The sequence below is a fragment of the Cavia porcellus genome, unplaced genomic scaffold (genome assembly GCF_034190915.1).
Source record: "Cavia porcellus strain 051 isolate PalLab524CR breed Dunkin Hartley unplaced genomic scaffold, mCavPor4.1 scaffold_16, whole genome shotgun sequence".
Taxonomy (NCBI): Eukaryota; Metazoa; Chordata; class Mammalia; order Rodentia; family Caviidae; genus Cavia; species Cavia porcellus.
In genome coordinates this window covers 25,237,897-25,252,620 of record NW_026947499.1, presented here as the reverse complement: position 1 = coordinate 25,252,620, position 14,724 = coordinate 25,237,897, and the positions used below count along the sequence as shown (strand labels likewise).

Genomic DNA, 14,724 nt, shown 5'->3' with positions numbered 1-14,724 from the left:
CTTCCCTCTATCCTTCTTTCCTCCCTCCCATGTACTCATTCATTCACTTTTTTAATATATATGGAGCACAAGGTAGCCCAGGAACTGCCTACACCCTGGGGATACAGCACAAACATGCAGGCTCAGCCTATCCTCTAAAAGGAAAAGTGGATGTTTAACAAGTGCTAGATTACAGTTGTGCTGAGTGCTTTGGGGTGCTGCTTAGACAACCTAGAAAAGATAATTCTTCCAGTTTTACATGGATATGCCTGTTCAATATCAGCTTTATTATCATCTTATTTTAATACAATTTCCAAGCCTGATTAATGTGTTTTTGGGCATTGGGGATTTGTGTCTTACTGTAATGCATGTGGGAATACAGTGATCCTGTGAGTTGTTTTTCCAGGGCTGATGTTGAGTTTGGCTTGATCTACTGCCTCTCTGATTTGCCAATTTTGTGACAGGCCAGCTAGGGCAGAGTCTTCCTAATTGGTTGTGATTCCAGCATTAATCTCTCCAATACCATGCTCTTACCCCTTAGCTCCTTGAGTCCTTATTGTAACCTACTCACACCTATTCAGTAGTAGTGAGACTTCATGAGAGTCACAATACCAGGATAGCACCCTATTTTAAAGATGGTAGAAAAGAAAATCACAAATGAGGCAGATAAAATGAGGCAGGAAAAACAATGAGATTACTATGAAAATATCTATAGTGTGTTTTGGAACTTAGGAGAAGATCCACTCCTGACATCTCCACCAGGTAAAGTGGCTCAGTTTTGAGCGAAAGTATCACATTGTATATTAGTTTCTTGGGCCAACATAACAAGGTATCACAAACTGAGTGGTTTAAAATAACAGCAATTTATTCTTTCACAGTTCTGGAGGCCAGAGGCCCTACATGAAGGTAGGACTGTGTTCTGTTTGGGGCTTTAGGGAGGCTTTCCTAGCTTTGGGTGTTTGCCTGCAGTCCTTGCGTTTGTTGGCATATAGCTGCATCACCCCATGTCTGTTTTCTTCACACAGCCATATTCTTTGGTGTGCATCCATGTTTCACTATCTCCTTATAAAGACACCAATTATGGGGTGGAGAACACAGCAGTACAGCACCTGCCTGGCAAACACAAGGTCATGAGTTTGATTCCTGGCACCAAAAAAAAAAGAAAGAAACTTATTGAATTCAACCTAATATGACCTCATCTTAACTTGGTTACTTCTGTAAAGACCTTATATCTAAAAAGGATCATATTTACAGATATCAAGTGTTAGAATTTGAACATAGCTTTTGTGGGGACACAATTAGCCATACTTACAGTAACTATATATCCCAACCCAGATTTATACCAAAGCCTTTGCAGGTTATAAAGTGTATGGATTGTGGTCTGGAGAAAGAGTAAGCAGAACTCTTGTGGCCAATTATTGATCCTTTAAACCAATTATGCCCTCTTGAAGACTACTGGTATCTTCCTGTACATCCTAGGATGTAATGTCAAGACAAATGTTCAGTTTGGTATCCTGTTGTGGCAAAGACAAACTGTGTATAATGTTCAAGGTAAGTTGGTAGTGTTTAGTTGGCAGATAACTGTGCACTACACATCACCCTCGAGTTCATCAAACGAATATTCTGTACCTTGACACCTTAAGAGAGTATGTTTGCCAAAATTTCTGCTATAGCTTTAAGCCAAAAAAAGAGGAAGTAAACATTTATTGAGTACCTCATAAGAATTAAGATTTCTTGTCATCATATTAGTCTTCATAATACCCATCAAGGTAGGTTTTGTTATGATAACAGTCATTTTGTAGAGTAGACCCGTAAGATATGAAGGTCAGTCACCTGCCAAGATTTACACTGTCTGCAAGCCTTTGGATTAGTGAGAAACAGGAGCAAAGTTTGTGGGCTTGCTACCTGTTTTTATACTTTAAATCAAACGTATTATTAATTAAAAGATGCCACTGCTCTATAAAACAATCTGGCATAGCAGCACAATTTGTGATGGCTAAATCTTGGAAACAACCAAAATGCCCATCGACCACAGAGTGGATGAAAAAAATATGATATTTCTATATAATGGAATACTACTCAGCTATAAAAAGGATAATCTTGAGGCCTTTGTAGGTAAATGGAGGCAATTTGAGAATAACCTCATTAGTGAAATAAACAAGACTCACATTAATAAATATCACATTGTCTCTCTAGTGTAAAAAATAGTGAAAACTGACAGAATAATGGGATCCAAAAAGTATAACAGATATTGTGAAAGTGAAAGGAAAGGAAAGTGCTCTAAAGGGTATAACGGTGTCTTAGTTACTTTTTACTTGTTGCTGAGACAAAATACCTGAAGCCCAAAGTTGAGGAAGGAAAGGTTTATTTCTTACAGTTTTTGGAGGTTTCAGTCCATACTCAGTTGGCTCCAAGGCAGGGTAGCATGGCAGAGCCGCAGTTCATGGTGGCTGCAAACAGCAAAGCCAAAACTGGCAAAAGAGCAAGACACACCTTCTTCCTGCCATTACATCACATCCTGGCTCCACCCCTTTGTGGATGTAGCACTAACAGTACCAATCCAAGCACTAGACAATGAACCAATCACAAATGTACAATGCAAACTCATGAGGCCTGGGGGCCACAGACATAAACCATGACAAACGGTATGTATAGTATGTAAGATAGATAACCATATTACTGAATTTCTGTTGGATTATTGAACAGAAAGGTTTGCACTGTCAATGTTGGAGTGTCTAGCCACTTTTTATGCTTTGATTTTGTGACTTTGGCAACTATTTTTAAGACAACAGTGGGTAATGTACCAACTAGCGATTTTATGATGTTAAATTTTTTTTGAATTTGGTATTGTTCTACCTTCTTTTCCTGTTTTTCTATTTTTTAAAAATTTTCTTTGGGAAAAAAAAGAACAATATACAATGTAACAACCATTGTTAAATTTCTGTCATTCTGTTTTGAAAATCTACATTGTTATTGTTTTGGGTTTGTTGTTGTTGTCTATCTCTTTTGCTTTTTGATTTTCTTTTCTGATGTTTTTTAAAATAAAAAAATTAAAAATAGAAAAAAGACTCGGGGGAAAAAACAATCTGGCAGTTCCTTAAAATATGAAACATATATGACCTTATGAACCAGCAGTTCTACTCCTACTAGATCCCTGAGAAAGTCAAACATATGTATTTGCCAAAAAATAACAGATGAATGTTCATAGCAACAGTATTCAAAGTAGCCAAAATGCAGCACCCCAGATGTCCATCAGCTGATGCATGGATAAGCAAAATGTGGTATGTCCATATAATGGGATATTATTCAGCCATGAAAATAAATGAAGTCCTAATACATACCACAACATATATGAACCTGAAAACGTTATCCCAAATGGAAAAAAAAATGATGTGAAGGGTAACATATTATATGTTTCCATTTATGTAGTGTCCCAACTGGAAAAAAAAACATAAAAACAAAAAGCAGATTTGTGATTACTAAGGGCTAAGGAGAAGAGCTAAATGGGGAGTGACTTGACTGCGTAAAGGGTACAGATTTTCATTTTTAGATGGTGAAAATCTTCAAGAATTAGACATTGCAGTGGGTGGGAGCACCTAGTCAGCGCACTTCAGACAAACTAAAACCAACAAAGAAAGAAACTGGGCCTCCTATATACACCAGTATGGAAGGAACAAAAAATATGAGAAGAGGAGGCAACAAGAAAGGGTTTTCAGTCCCCAATCTTGAGAACATTGACCCAGGAAAGGTAAATGCAAACGAGAATGAGGACAGCAAACATGCAATATCAGACACAGCACCAATAGACGTAAAGTGATATCTTTGGGACCTCATAGATGAGTTCAAAAGTGAAGTATTTTAACCAAGTAAAGCAAGATATAAATAGAATAATTAAAGAAATGCTAAGCACCTCCCAAGAAAAAACAAATGGAAGAATGGAAGAACAAAAAAAAAAAGGGAGAATTGTTTGATGGAGAAAATAAAGAAAACATAGAATACATGAAGCAGGTTCAAAGAGATTACCAGGAAACTAAAAACTTCATTGAAAGCTAGCAAAACTGCTTGAAAGAAACTAAAGATAAAATATCTAAACTGGAGGACAGGTTTGCAATGTGGGAACATGAAAGGAAAAATTTCTTAAAAATAACAAGGAAACAAGCAGTAACAATACAAAGACTAGAAGACAAGAGGATCTATAACTTAAGAATAAAGAATGTGAATGAAGAAGCACAGGTACAAACAAAGGAACTGCAAAGGCTATTCACAGAAATAATTAAGGAAAATTTCCCAAATATAGGATATATGAGGCATACAGAACTCCAGCTACCTATAACCAAAACAGAACTACATCCAGGCATATAATAATCAAGATCCCAGAAATCCAAAATAAGAACAGAATATTAAAAGCTGTCAGAGACAAGAAACAGGTCACTTACAAGGGAACACCCATCAGAATTACGGCAGACTTCTCGGCACAAACCATCAAATTGAGAAGAGTGTGGGGCGAAATAATCCCAGCCTTGAAAGAAAATAACCTCCAGCCCAGATTGATGTATCCTGCACAATTGTCCCTAGGAATTAATGGAGAAATAAGATGCTTCCAAGATAAAGAGGAACTGGGGGAATTCACAACCACCAATCCAACACTCAGAGAATACTACAGAACACCCTAAAGAGAGAAAAAAGCACCAAGATTTCAGGAACAGTGGCAGAGAGGCCCCAATGAATGGAGCAAAAAGCGAAATAAAGAAGACAAACAGACAACTAATGATGGAAAAAGAGCACAACAGAAATGAGGCAGAGAAGGTTGGATATAATTTCTAATATAGATGGCCTAGATACACTAACTTAAGGGAAAAAAGAGAGAATCACAGGAAGAATGGATCAAGAAATAGGGTCCACCACGATGCTCTCTATCGGAAATATAACCTGAAGAAAGGTATATGGACCAAAATCAAATATGAGAAAACAGAACTCGATGTGATAGGGAACCAGAGAGTAATAGGGGCAACTGGACCAGTATTTATGAATAGGTTGAAAAGACAGGCTTTAATAAGTGAAGAAATACAACTAGAGATCAAGTCCAGAAGTGAGAAAGTTCAGAAACACTTAGGTAAATAGCAGGTGGCCCCCCAATATAAAACCGAGAGTGTTGGGGAGACCCAAAAATACACAGTACATCCTGGGGGAGTGAAAGGGGAGAAATAGTCTTTAAAAAAGACAGCAGAAGATATTGCTAATAGTGTATCAGGAATTAAAACCCTTATTACTCGTACCACTCTGCTTGGATGGAACTTGTTCTGTCCTAGTTTGTATACAAGCACTGGATCTGAGGGCACAGAGCTGTCCTGAAGATAACAGGATACATAGCACAGTGGTCATCTTTAATTTCCTGTTAACTTAATCCGGATCCCTGTATGACTTATACTGTTGTATCATGACTGATCTTAGTTAAATCTGACTTGTTTGATTGATGCTTATTATTCACAGATTTTATTCAAAACTGTTAGGTTGCTGGTATCAAGTTGAGGAGTATAGACAACTATACTGAAAATGACAATGATTCACTATGATACCCATTCTGATTTGATTACTGCCTGTTTTTGTAGCTCTACACTATGTACAAAGTTATATTTCTATTAATTGTTATGTACTGATATTCAATTATACTTTATCTGATGATACAGACAATTCTGTTGATGATAACAAGAAACAGCACAGTGACCATGGTAGAACTCCCTATACAGAAGTTTTATATGTCTTTTTAGTTTTATGTGTCTATAGGAATATGTTTTGTTCTGTCCTGCTTTGTTCCATTTCTCCCTCTAATATAGAAAGGATAGAAATACATGTTAAGACTCATGCTTGCATAAAACCTATAAACAGTTTATGAGAACTGATCTTATGACACATGATGAGATAAACAAAAACTTTGAAGGAAAGACAGGGCCACTGCAGTACCCAGTGCTGATTCCAGAGTGTCATGATGTGAAATCCAGCAGTACTATTAATCTTTTTTTCAGAATGATTTTAATCTGCTATGTTTTGTTTGGTCTCAACATAAAAGAAGATATAGATAAATGCATATATGTCTAACTGTATAGGATTGATAGCCATATTAATTTTTTGTTGGGTAGTTGAACAGAACTGTTTGCAGTCTCCCTGGTTGAATTCCCATTTATATGTTCCATTTTTGTATCTTGATAATTATTTGTGGGGGGACAATATGTATACATCAACTAGTGATTTATTACTGTTTATTTCTTTTCTTTGAAAGTATGTACTATTTCTGCCCATTTTTTTGTTTTGCCTTTCTTTAAATAAAATTTTTAAAAAATCTTCAAGAATTAGATCGCAGTAATAGTTATTCAACCTTATGAATATACCAAATACCACTAAATTGTATACTTAAAAATGTTTAGAATGGTGAATTTTTGATCAGCAAAAAAGTTGATCGAAAACGATAGTTTTTAGTTAGCACATTTTATTCAATATCTGCTATGTTGCAAATACAGTTATATTTTATTTAGTATATCATCTTCTAGAGAAGCCAAGCGAAAATAGTTTGGTTTAAAGTCAGTCACATGAGTAAATATCATCTTTGATACTGGAAGTACATCAAGGAAGGTAAAAATGAATTAGGTATAATGAAAATAATTACATTTATGAAGTGCTTGTTATGTGCTAGATTTGATCCTGAATGCTTTTATGTATTTTGTTATTTAACCCTTGCAACAGCCCTATTGATAAGAAAAGTACAGATCAAAAGATGATGTAAACTGTCCCAGGTAATAAGCGGCACAGCCAAGATTCAAACCCAGGGTTTTTCCCTCCAAGTTATTTTTTAATTAGCATAAGATTGCAGTACATGATGATTGTTCATCTTGGAGAATCGATACGTACATGTAACTAATCTTGATTATTTTCTATGTTTTTATTCCTGTCTCTCTTACTTCCTTTTCCCCTGACCCCTTTTTCTAACTCCAGAAAGTCTGCGTTCTAACTTCCCATCATTTCTTCTTTAATTAATTAATTAACATTTTAGTTTTCACATATAAGAGAAAAAAGAAGATATATAACTTAACTTTACTCAGCATTGTGGCCTCAAGTTCCAGTCATTTTCCTGCAAAGACATGATTTCATTCTTCTTTATAGCTGAATAATATTCTATTGTGTATATATACCATATTTTATCTATTCATCTGTTGAGAAGTATTTAGGTTGTTTCCACAGCTTAGCTAAATCAGTTTTAATTTCTTATTTTTAGCAGCTAGAATCCCTTTTATTAACAAGAATAAACTAGATCCAAATAACTGTTCCAAAAGCTATAAACAGACTGTGTTAGTGTTCTGATTATTATCAAATCATCCCCTCATGCAGCTCTGCAGAAGCTGTCTTTTCTCTTTTTTTTATGTACTAGCAAAATACTTTTATTATTTTTATAATGATAAAACTAGGAAAGTAGACACTTTTTTGGTGTATACCAGAGTTAAGGGAAGTATAGAAGAATAAGGGGACTAGTAGAATTTTTATGTATTTATAATGACCATAAAATGTTAACAATACCAATGGTTTGCCATAAAACTTGTAATTGTGCCCTAAAATAGATATATAAAGGATCCTGGCTTAAAAATCTAGAAAAACAGAAAAAATACACAGTTGAAGTGCTAATGCTTATTCCATCTTCAGTATAAAATTATAAACATTTAATCAGAGCACATGTATATCACAAAAATCTGAGTACCATTTTCTTTTGGATCTTGGCTCTCAGAAGATAACAGTATGCACAGTAGCAGTCATCTCCTCCCCTGACTCCCCAAATCCAGATTCATGAATAAAGCTTTGGGTAGCCCTGTGGAGCGTGCCAATAATCACAGTTTTTCTTGACACTGCAGCAAGTGAGGAGCCCAGTCTTTTTGTAGTCAGCTTGGGACTAAAGCTGACTGCAAAGGCTGGTAGGCACCATAAAGACCAGAGGCAGGAGGCAGGCAGCAGCTCAGGGAGATTAGGAGAGGAACTAGGATCCAAAACCAGCCTTCAGGCCTGTGTTTTGTAGAAAACCCACTGGAGTCACCTCTTCTGAGACTAGGGAGCTTGCTCAGAGGGTAAAGTCTTCACTGGCTTTATGATTCATCCCCTCTTTGAGACCTAAATAGAGTATTTGGGGAATGCAGGGAAGGTAAGAAAAGGGAAATGGCCCATTACACCATCCAGGTTGGCAAATGGAGAAGCTGCCCTGTCTGGCTGCATCCACTGAAGGGTGGCTTCCTTAGTGCTGCCTGCTCCAGTCTTGAGGGGCCAGGGTGTATGTGGCCTGGCAGGAGTCCTTAATTGTAGCCAGTTCTTCAACTCTCAGCTCACCCTGCACGATGCAACATCACTGAATTAACCTCTGTAGTTTCAACTACTAAGAGTAAAATGGTTTAAATATTAGCTCAAGTACTGTACACCCTTGTGGGAATCCTTAATGGATAGGCTGAGAACTTTGATGATGGTGACTATAGACAGGCCCAGGATTTCTCTCTGAAGAGATCGGAGAACAGTGAGAAAAGACCAGGTTACACTTTCTGTCTTCCCAAACATGAGACTGTTTTTGGTTTTTAGCATTTGGCTATGATACATTTTGTTATGTTTTCTTTGTTTTTTGTTTTGTGTTTGCTGAGATTTTTAGATCTGTGTTTTGCCACTTTTAATTGATTTTGGAACATTTTTTGCCATTATTTGTTCAAATACTTTTTCTGCCTTGTTCTCTTTTTTTTCATCTCTTTCTGAAACTCCAGTTATATATGTATTAAACCTTTCAATATTATCTCATAGCTGTTGAATGCTTTGTTCTTTTTTGTTTGTTTACCTCCATATTTTATTTTGAATAATTTCTATTGATTTTTCTTTGAATTTACTGATTCTTTCTTCCTGTATGCCTAGTTTGCTGATAAACCTGTCAAAAGGATACTTCATTTTCTAATATTATTTGTTTTATTTCTAGTATTAACATTTGACTTTTTTATAGTTTCCATATCTCTATTGAATTTCAGGTGTGTTCAGTGCTGTTGTCTGCTTTTTACTAGCTACTGGTGTATTCATTGTAGAGTCTCTATGTCTAACAGTTCCAACATCTGGGCCCTTTATAAATCTCACTCTGTGATTATTTTATTTTTTTGAAAGTGAGATAGCTACTTTTATTTCCTTATATGAAATGACAAGTCCTCAGAGCTCTATTATAGATACATTCAAATCAGTTGGTAACTGTGCTTGAAAACGTGGACTTGCTGTAGGTGTCGCGTCACCCTGCAAATCGGTGCCATGCTCACTTCACTGCAGGCACACTGGAGAGAGAGATGTATCTAGACTGCTAGAATCATTTTCCCCAGGCAAATCATACAGTTCTAAAAGTTTGTATGTGTCAGAAATGCCCTAGTCCTCCACATACTGATCCCAGATGTCATCAGACTGTCCAATGATGAACAAAACACAGAGGCTCCTTCTCACTGGTGATCCTACTCTCGGAGGGTGGGTCATGGTTATGGTCATCTGAAGTCACAGAAATTGATAAAGTACTTGTAACAGGTTTTTGTGGGACCTCCTTCTCATTTTCCAAAAAATGCTGTGTAGATAGATGTTCTAGATGACACTAGAACATCTAGCTCCACTGTTCTAGCTCCACTTTTAGCTGATTTTTCTTCCATTTCATATGCTGATTCTTAAACCAGTTCTTTATCACCAATTTGTTGACATCCAGTTTTGCAGCTATTTTTTTGTAACATCACACTCTAGAAGACTGTTCTTCTCAAAGGCAACCATCAGTACTGACAGTTGATATTGGGTAAATGTGATTTGCAGCTTGCGAGTATGTTGTTCATTTTCTGACTTCCTGTACATCACAGCTTGTAAGACAGAGCAAGAACATGGTCTACTGTACAATCTATGGCTCCTCAGTTTATATCAGTCATTTTATTTCTTGAAAATAATTTGTATTCCAACCTTTTCTTTTTTAGGTGTAATGTCTGTTTCTATGTATTTTTTCTTAATGTATTTTTCCTCTCCTTCTTCCTTCCTTTTCCTGCCTTCCTTCTTTCCTTCTTCCCTTCTACCCTCCATCTTCCTCCCTTCCTTTCTTTATTTCTTCATTTCTTTTTCTGTTTTTTTTTTTCCCCCCCGGGGGCAGTACTATATATCAAACCCAGGGCCTCCACATTGAGCTACATCCCCAGCCCCTTTCTTTTTTTAATTTTGAGAAGGGTTGTCCTGGCTGGGCTCAAACTTGGAATTCTCCTGCCTCAGCCTCCCACCAAAGTGCTGGTATATTTTCTGTTGACTACCATATGCCATGTGTAGAAGAGTTGTAGATGCTAAGATAAGTAGCATTTACTTCTGACAGGAATAAAGCCAGTCTGTCAGTAGCTGAGCAGGGTTTGGGCTTTATTGTTTCCATCATTACTCTCAAAGCATCTGAGGTTCTTCATTACTTTCTTTGTGGCTGAGACACAATAACCACCACCTGTAAGTTAAAGGAAGAAGAGTTTATTCTCATACTTCAGTCCATAGTTGACTGGCTCTAAGGCAGGATGGCAGGGCACAGGGGCATGCAGAAGAATAGCTGCTCATTTCATGGCAGACAGGAAGCAGAGAAGGGAGAAGCTGGTGAGAGATAAATCCTTGCAGGCCATTTGCCTAGTGATAAGCCTCTTCATATCAGAACCCATCTCTTAAGAGCAAGTCAGCTATAAGCCCCCATAATCCATTTACCTTCCAGAAGCCCCACCTTCCAAAAACCATAATATTCCATGCTGAACCATAAAAGATACATGCAATCACCTTATGCAAAGTGCATTTAGACCAGCTCTAAGAGCTGCCAAAGTCCCAACAGTTTCAGCATTACTGAGAAGTCCAGGTCCAAAGTTTCCTTTGAGACTCAAAGCAAACTCTTAGCTATGAACCCTTTTAAAAAAAATTAAACTCTGCCAACATATAATGTCAGAGGGTAAACATTCCCATTCCAAATGGGAAAAGTAAGGACACAGAAACCAATAAGACCAAAGCAAGATTGACAAACATCAATCTAGCTGCATGTCCAGCACCCACAGCAAGCTGTGGGGACATGTGAACTCCTAAAAGTACCTGTGGGCCCATTCCTAATGGCACTGCCAGTAATTGCAGCACTCACAGCTATTTTTTTTTGTCTTTTTCCTTTTTACCGGTACCAGGGATCGAACTCATGACTGCCTGCTTGCAACTCACAGCTATTCTTTTGGGCTGGTTTTGTTCATCTCTTGTGGCTTTTCCTCAACAGAAGTTCCATATTATTGTCATTTACTTCCTAGATCTGCACTGCACTTTCAGTTTCACTCTCAAAGCTGAATATTCTGCCCTGTCTGACCTTCCAGGCCTTCTTCTGAAATCTAGGTGGAAGCCTCTATGACCCTACAATTCTTATATTCTGCATGCCTATAAACTGAATAATGCGAAAGTCTGCTGCTGGCTTGAGCAGTAGCCAAGTTCCCTTGTATCAAGGCTGCAGAAGTCTCCAAGGGCCTGGATGAACTGAATCCCAGTAAACAAATTTCCCAGGCAGTATTTTCTTTCTCAAGCAGAGTCTCCCTGTGGCTCTCTTCTCCAAGCGAAGTCTTTCAGGTTACAATTTTGAGCCTGTGATGGGTGGACCTGACTGGTTCTTCTCATGCTCTTAGGCATCTTTCCTATTGTCCTGTGTAATGTACTTGACTTCTTTTTAATGCTAATCTTTTCAGCAACCAAGCTTTCCTCTGCTCTATCTTTGTGGGAAATTTCTTTCTGTCAGAACTGAAGACTTTTAAAATGGGCTTGTTGCTTGTGTTTTTCACTATAAACCTGACTAACAGCAACAAGCAGTATCCATATTACAGCCTGAACATTGAACTGCTTTGAAATTTCCTCTACCAGATTAATTGTTCTGCTGCCCTTAACCTGAGTCTTCCACAAAGTCTCAGAACATGAGCAAAATATGGATGAAATTTTCATCAGACATATATTTTCATAACATACATGGTCTGGAGTCCAGCTGCCAATGGAATATTTATTCTCAACTGAAACTTCTTTTTTTCCTTCAAATTTTAATTTTTATTAATATGTATCTGCAGTACATGATTACATTCATTGCAGAGAGTACATGATTACATTCATTTACATGTACTTTACACATGTTATTTACATATGTAAATAATACATATGCAATAGTACATGTAAATAACACATCTTAATTCTTATTAATGTCCCATTTCCCTCCTCTCAATCCTCCCTCCCCAAATGAAACCTCTTGAACCTGGTCCTTATCATCTGTATTACTGTCAGCATTCCAGTCTTTGAGCTTTGAGCTTTGACTGGAATCTTCCATCTAGCTCAACTTATAGCATTCTAGGGCTTCTCTAGCTTTCATCTCCAACCTTTCCAAACTTCTCCAACAAATAAATTCGAATGGCATCTCAACTATGTGGTCAAGTAGCACCACAGGAATGACCCACTTCTCTAGTACCAAAATTATACTTTCATCATTGCTGAGACACAGTGCCCACCACCTTCAAATTAAAGGAGAAGTTTATCTTGGCTTACATTTCAGTCCATAGATGGCTGGCTCCAATGCAGGAAGGCATGGTATAGGAGCATGGTGAAAGAATAACTGCTTAACTCATGCAGACAGGAAACAGAAAAGAAGAGCTGGAGAGGAAAGTAAATCCTTTTGTTTTATTTTACTCTTTTGAGATAAGGTCTTGCTTTGTAGTACAGGTTAGCCTTGAACTCAACTTTGTAGCTCAGGCTAGACTCCAACTTTCAATCGGTGCCCCTGTTCACCGCCATTGCTAAGATTATAGGCCTCCATCACTATGCCCAGCTGAAAGTAAACCCTTCTAGGTCATGCCTCCAGTGACCTACCTCCTAGGACTCTACCTCCTAAGAGCTAGTCAGCTATAAACCCGGTCTATGAGTATGTGAGGCTTTCTAGGTCCATCTATATTCGTCATAGAGTCTCTGATAGTTCCAACTTGTGAGTCCTTTGTGAGTCTGGTTCTTCAAAAATTATTTCTTGACAGTAAGTCTTGTTCTGCTTCTTTATTGCTTTTAGATAGTGTTTTGTTTTATTTTGGGTTTTTGGCAGTACTAGGGATTGACTCCAGAATGTTTGCACTAAACTATATCCCTATCCTTTAAAAAATGTTTTTGTTTTGGGGCTGGGGATTTAGCTCAGCGGCAAAAGCACCTGCCTTGCAAGCAGGCAGTCGTGAGTTCAATCCCCGGTACCAATAAAAAAAAAAAATTACTTTGAGACAGGATCTTGCTATATAGGTTATACTGGTCTCGAATTCACAATGATCCTCCGGCCTTTGCTCTCCAGTGCTGGGATTACGGGTGTCAGCCACCATACCCACCCCAGGCCCCCAAGTTGACACAGGATCTCACTGAGTAGCCTGGGCTGGATCCTCCTGCCTCAGCTCCTACCACTCCTACATAGTGCTGGTATATTTTCTATTGAATACCATATGTCCTATGTAGGAAGTGGTAAACATAAGGTAAATGGCATTTATACCTGACAGGGACAAAGCCAGTCTGTTAGTAGTTGAGCAGAGTTTGAGTTTCATTGCTTCTAACATTTGCTTCAAGGTACATAAGGCTTCAGACGCTCTAGCAATAGCCTGCTAATACATTAGTATGGGAGTGGGCAAGGGAGAGTGGGGTTTGTCAGTGTTTCAGCTTCACCCTCAGCTTTGAGTAATTCCTAAAGTCTGTGCACAGAAGGGCTCTTTCTCCACCTCATTCCTCTCCCTGCTGTTACTTATTACTTGGCGCTATGTTTGTGGGGAGGTGAAAGAGGGCTCTTATTTCTTCTGTTTCATCCTCAGGCTTAGCACATGTCCTTGGCTACAGGGATGTGGCCTTGTCAGAATTCCTGTACCCTTTGTCTCCGTGGAAGTCAGACTCTGCTTAGGTCAATGGTTGATCCTGGGAAAGAGAGAGATGTGTTGTCTCTTCCAAGTGTGGCAGACCTATACTCTGCAGGATCCTGGGCCCAAGAGAACTGAAGGCAACCAGGGGCTAATGACTTGTGCTTCTGCTCTTCTCCTAGAAGCAGTGGATTTTTGCCTGGTTTTGCCATGAAAGAGTCTCCTACTTCCTTTCACAGAGGCAAAGGGTGTTTTACCTTGAAACCCCTTGCCAGTCATACTAGAAGCAGGAGGGTTTGCTGCATCCTTGAGAGGAGTGTATGGCAAGAAGGCATTGTTTAATGCTTGTTCGTCTGCGGCAGCCTATCACCTCTTGCACACCTGTGCCACTGAGGGGGACCCTGGCTAGCTATCTGACTGCAGTCTCCTTGGCAGTGCTCTGTGGAGGTCTGCAAGTGGATGCAAGCTTCATTGTGTCTACTGCTCCCCATTATTCTCAACCAAGAGGCAAGCCACACCCAGTCTTCAAAACTTCTGTTTTGTAATTTTAGCTGCTTTCTTCTTTTTTGTTCCTGTGGCTGTTAACCCTTCCTCCCAGGCTCTGTCGAAGATGAAACCATCTTCAGGTCTCACTCTGTTTGGAGGGATTTTGTACTCTTGAAGATTAAATTCCCTCTATTAGCTTAAGACCTCAGCTTCTCAGTTTTGAGCTGCATAGAATGAGAAAGCAGTATAGTCTTTCTTATTTCATTTTATTTTATTTATTTGTTTTGTGTGTGCTGCTGGCAATCAAACCCAGAAGCTTATGCAGACTAGGTAAATTCTCTACCCC

The 14,724-nt window shown here is 38.3% G+C and overlaps 1 protein-coding gene across 3 annotated transcripts in view; it reads left to right on the top strand.

The window, feature by feature from the left end:
* The window catches only part of Kremen1 (kringle containing transmembrane protein 1), a 69,965-nt gene that overhangs the window by 45,796 nt on the left and 9,445 nt on the right, over positions 1 to 14,724 (top strand). The gene's annotated exons all lie outside the window — the stretch shown is intronic.